Here is a 5876-nt window from a genome sequence, read left to right on the forward strand (position 1 = left end):
TTACCCCTTTAGAGAATACAAAATAACTTTTAAAAGATTTATCCGTTAATTTTCATTTTTTCCTCTATTTTTTCATTATGTTTTGAAATTTACATACTCCAAAAAAATTTTCCTTTTTTTTTCAAGATTTCCTTTCTCAAGATTCATTAAATCTTTTTGGATAGAAGGAAAAAAAGATATGAAAATTTTGGGTATTATATAGGTAAAATTACAAAGTAAAAATAAAAATTGCAATTATTTGGCCCTCAATATTTTAGTAATATTTTGAGTGCAAAATTTCGAATAAATTTTACGCTTTTAGACTTTATGTTTTCTTAACTTAAATTCCAACAAATTAGCTTCAAATTTCTATAAGTTAATTTCTTTCTTTTTTTTTCTCTAGGTTTGTAATTTACAAATTTCAACAAATATTTGTATTTTATTTTTCTTAAGATTTGCAATATCAAATTGCAATCCATGGTATTGAAAATGTGAGCATTAATTAAATCTTTTTGGATTGATGAAAAGAAATTCATGAAAAATTGACTTCATCCACAAACAAAGCTATGTGATGTTTTAAGTTTCATGAAATCTCGAAATTTTATGACCTTTCGTGACGTTTAAAAATCGTAATAAAGTACCAAAAATCATGCATCTAAAAATATATGTGGTTTCGCTCTAATTCAATATTTTACAAAATTATTTATAATATAATGAAAATTTAAAATTACATATTCACTTTAATTCAATATAAAAATCTGTTGTTTCATAAATTGATCAAAAAAAATTTGTGACCACAAATAGAGATATTGACTCACCATGCAATGAAGGTTAAGAAATGTCACAAATGACGGCAAATTCGTTTGTCATCATGTTTTCCCATAGAAAATATCGCTCCAACATTTCATGACGTATTTTAAACATCACGAAAAGCAACGTTTAGTTACGTTCGTCACTAAAATATAGTTTTCCAACTTATAGTGACGTATACACAACGTCACAAAAAGCCTTACCTTTTCACGAATAAGTCAGAAATCTTCTTATCGTTTCGTGATGATTCTAAAACGTCACGAAAAATACTATTTCGTGACGTTTTTTACGCGTCATGAAAAAGTCGGCAATCCGAATAACTCCGTCTTTTCCCGCAAAAAACTCACATAAAGTGTTTCGTAACATTTTTTAGACGTCACAAAAACTAACTTTGTGTCAACGTATCGTGACAAGTAAAAATCATCACGAAAACACAACAATCTAGAACACTCCGTCATTTCCCGCAAAAAACGCGCCTCCAGTGTTTGGTGACAGATAAAATACGTCACGAAAGGTAAAAAATTCGGAACTCTCCATTTTTTCTCTCTAAAAATGCATTTTTTACCTTTCGTGACGTATCTTAACAATGTCGAACAGTATTTTACTATTCTTTACCGTCACAAACTCTCAAAATCCCAAAATTCTAGTAGTGTAGTTGAACATTAAATTTCCCATGAAGTTTAATTAGTTTTAAGCAACTTAAAGTGAGAACATAAGTAAGGAGTCGATTATTCCATCGGTTAGTGCAAATACATGCAGGTAAGCAAATAGATTCATCATGTGAAATTTCAACGTTTAGAGTAGGAACATTTTTCGAATATTGTACCTTGCCAATTTTAGGATTTGGGAGAGACTATATTTCTTGCATCATAAGTCATTGTTTCCTTGTTTTTAAATATTGTCTACTTTTGCTCTTTGTCCAACTTTCATATTTCCCTTAATTTTGAATGTTACATTTTTGATTCTAATTATCCAATTTTCCTTATTTCTTGTTCAAGTTTATTGGATTTTGAACATTAGGTTCTTGATTCTTTGTTTTCTTATTTCTTGAGTTCTACTTGTTTCTTGCTTGATTTTATATGTGTAACGCCCCGCGTTCTCGGACTCGTTTATTTTTGGATAAATGGTGTCTTTGGATTTTTCCCTAAGTTGATAGCTTTAATTCTTGGATTTTATAATTTTGAAATTCTAATTTTTGGCTAAATTAAAATTATGTTTAATTTCATTGGATTAAGATAATTTAAGTTCTCGACCTGTGTAGGAGATTTTTAGTTAAATCTTAAATTCAGGGGTTTTAGGATTTTCCTTCGTAAATTCTACTCTTCTTTGAATTATTATTCTTGGGTCTTAGAGTTGAAGTTAATTATTTTATCTCGAATTATTGTGAGTTTTATTTTAACTACTAACGTGAAACTTCGGGTTTCTCGTTTTGGGCCGTTAGAACTATTTGAAAATAGAATTCTAGTTTCCTCTAGCCCATGGGCTTTCCATTGGAGTTGGGAGTTGGGCTTTTCATTTTTTAAAACTAATTAAGAGGATTCTTTAAAAATTGGGAATGTGGGCTTTTTTGGTTTAAATGCAAAATAAATAAAATAAACAAAATCAAAACCCTAACCTTTCATCTTATCCTCCTTCTCATTCTTCCTGCCTCTTCCTTGTAGCCGCCCCCCTCTCCCCCCCCCCTCGATTTCTTCTTCTCCTTCAACCCCAGCCGCCCCTATGGTTTCATTCTCGTCGGCCAACAACCTTCTTCTCCGGCGACTCGATCACCAACAGCGGCGGCAACGTCCCTCACTGCAGCAGTGGCAGCTTGACCCGGCGGCAAACGACGGCAGCCCCATGGCTGTTGCATTTCCTTAGAAGGCAGCGGCTTATCTCGAGCAGCAGCGGCAGACCCTCCACTAAATCAGAGAACGGCAGCGTGACAGTGGACCCATGGGCTACTTCTTTTCAATTGCGTGTTTGGTGCGTTTTCCGGCGATTCTGCAGTGGCAAAGTCGCGTCTGCGGCGTTCTCGGCAGCTGTCGACATGATTCAGGCGAGATTTGCAACCTTGGCGACGTTCCAGCAGCTACCCACGACGATACGGGCATTTTTGCAGTGACAGTGGCGCTTTTGCGACGTTTCCAGCGGCTGACGACGAAATCTGGTGAGATTTGCAGCAAAGACCCGTGTCAATGCGCTTTCTCTCTGGCGACGGCTAGCGATGCAGCTCTCCGATGACCCCGAACATCCAAATCTTCGTCGAGGAGCAAGTTTCGTGATGTGTCCTTTGTTCCGGTGACGTTTGGTGCTGACCCACCCCTATTCGAACCCAAACTAGTGTTACCCACCCCCTTCCGGTGTCGGACCAGCAAGCTTGAACCTCTTCGACGTCGATTATGCAGTATCGAACCTCTCCGGAAGCAACCCACTCGTAACCCAAGAACCCTTCGGCAAGCTTAGAAATGCAGTAGGACTTTATTGTAAGTAGTTTCTTACTGGAGGGATTGGTTGTTGTGTGCTGATATGATATGGTTGTTTGCTCGTGTGCCCATGTGTGATACTTGCATGTTGCTTGTCATTGTTATCATTTAGTAAACGTCATTGTTGATAAAACTGTTGATATATCTTGGGAAAATTATGTGGTTGTGTGAATCAATTGTAGCCAGGCAATCTTGGATGACTATGATTGAATTGTTGTTATGTTCTAATTGGTTTTCATGGTGAAATTTGTATATCGGTACTATAATCTGTCGTTTCGAAAGCATATTGAATATTTATGAGAAGTCGGTTGCATTTGATGTATGCTGGGTATCTATCAACTGTATTTTGGTTAAGTTGTTGGTTGTGCCTTTTCTGTGAACGATGCATGTTGGAGCTGTTGGATCATGCTGGACTATTTTAAATTGATTGGTTTTTACATATGATCATTTTGGAGTATCGCATGTTGGACTGTTATGAGATTGTTGATGCATGAGGCATGGCGTAGTAGCAAGTAGGACTTTTGTGGGAGTTTTGAGACATAACAAAGTAAGTAGACAAGGGTCGTGTGCGTGCGTTAATGTATGCTAAATGGTCTCTAACATGCTAATTTTTTACGTCATTGTGCTAAATAATTCTCGTGGTGTTAGTCGATATACTTGGAGTAGTGTTGGATATTTGTCGATGAAAATGGTGAGTTTTCTGCCTTGCTAAATTGTTGAGTATTGCTGTGGTAATGTTTGTTGCCTGGATATGCATGAATTGTTCAGTGTGTTTTATGAGTTATTATCCTTAGTAATGGTTGTTAAATAATGATGTTGGATATTGAGCATGATTGGGTCATTATCTCATTATAAGAAAGTTGTCTATGTTGCGGAAGCATGCTGAATTGTACTTGTGAGTTGAAAGATGCAGGGTTAGTGGTATAAGAAAGTATATAGTTGACTCTGGTGAGAGTTGGGTTCTTAGACGGAATGAATGAGTGGGTGTCAGGGCCTCGGGTATAAATGGTCGGGGGCTGATACGTCACTAATGGAGTATTGAGGCCTCGGGTATAAATGGTCGAGGGTCGATACGAGGAGTCCTTTGGAAGGAAGACTATTGGGGCCTTGGGTATAAATGGTCAAGGGCCAATAGATGGTGAAGTCATCGGGGCCTCGGGTATAAATGGTCGAGGGCCGATGCAGCAGTGTCGGGGCTCTGGGTATAAATGGTCAGGGGCCGACTCTACTCGAAGGAGATAACTGTGGAAGGCTAGGATAGCTGAGATAAGCGTAGAGGTACTTGAGATGTTAGGGAGACTAGAGGTTGGTAGTTAATGTGTTCCTGGTTGTGGTTGTCACCGAATTTTATAGAATGTGTCTATGTTTGAATGCATAATGTGATGAAAAGCATGACTGTGAATGTTTCATGATATGGTTGAGCATGATGTGTGTGTGTTGATTCTTTAATAAGCATGACACGTTGTTCCTTGATAAGTATGCTGTTTGTGCGTGACCCTTCATATAAGGGCTGCTTACTGAGTACTGTGTTTGTACTCATCCCTCTTTTTCCCCTCCAGTTTGCAGGTATCGAGCTAGCTCTTGGGATGGTGATGGCGAGGAGGAGGCTTGATCGGAAAGACCATTAGCTATGCTGCGTGCAATTAATTTCTTTTAGTTAGGATAGCTATGGCCATTTAATCTTGTAGTTGAGTTGTTTGTGGTTGGTTTTGTTTAGTTTTATTGTCTAAAGGATGTTGTAAGGTTTCCGATCCATTATTCTTTTAGAGCATTAATTTTGTTAGCCTCTTGAACTACGAGATTGTAATCTACTTAGGATATTTATGAATACATTTGTTTAAGTTGATCGTACTTGAATTAGTTTTTGCTTCATTGCCATTCGAGATGTTAATATTCACTTAGTGGATGGTATATAGTTAGTAAAGGTTTCCTTGAAGGGTTTGGTTAATGTAAAGTCGGTATTAAATGGTTTATCTGTATAGGATGTGAGTTTCTCTTAAATCTTTAGTATTGTTGTTCTAATTGCTCAAGTTCTCGTGAGTGTTGAAAATTAGAGTAGCGCAGGAGAAGCGTGGTAGCTTTATTGCTTAGTATTGTTGTGAAGATAATTCTCTTGTTTATGTGAAAATTCTAGGTAGTCTTAGTAACGGTCCCTGTTTGGAAATGGTGAAATTCCTGGGGCGTTACAATATGCTTCATATCAATCTAACTTTTGTGTTCAAGGCTTCACTACTATAAAAAACTGGCTTCCATGACAATTAATAATTGTCATGGATTATTAAGGAAAAGGAGAACGTGACAATTTTTAAAATTATCATTAATGCAATTATAATGACCGTTATAGTTTGTCACGAAAGGATCATCCACCACAATTTAAAAATGTCACAAATTACTTAATTATTGATAGCTTATAACTATCAATAAATGAAGCAAAAATTATATTCTACAGTCAACAAAAATGTATTGACGACAATTTATAATTGTCACGAACAATATTTTTATGATAATTAATAAATGTCATGAAAATTTTTATAATGACAAATTAAAAATATCATGGAATATTAAATAGTTACATTCTATACATGTCACAAAAAATTATATAACAACAATTTAAAACTATCA

At 36.1% G+C, this 5876-nt stretch overlaps 1 long non-coding RNA gene across 1 annotated transcript; it reads left to right on the plus strand.

Moving 5' to 3' along the window:
- The first annotated feature begins 2477 nt into the window (after positions 1 to 2477).
- Positions 2478 to 5132, plus strand: LOC148212324 (uncharacterized). Its single transcript, XR_015789850.1, has 2 exons — positions 2478 to 3254; positions 4814 to 5132. It is a non-coding gene; the product is annotated as an uncharacterized LOC148212324 (long non-coding RNA).
- The last annotated feature ends 744 nt before the right edge of the window (positions 5133 to 5876 follow it).

Source organism: Momordica charantia (assembly GCF_013281855.1).
Source record: "Momordica charantia cultivar OHB3-1 chromosome 3 unlocalized genomic scaffold, Mcharantia_2.0 BLBB01000003.1, whole genome shotgun sequence".
Classification (NCBI taxonomy): Eukaryota; Viridiplantae; Streptophyta; class Magnoliopsida; order Cucurbitales; family Cucurbitaceae; genus Momordica; species Momordica charantia.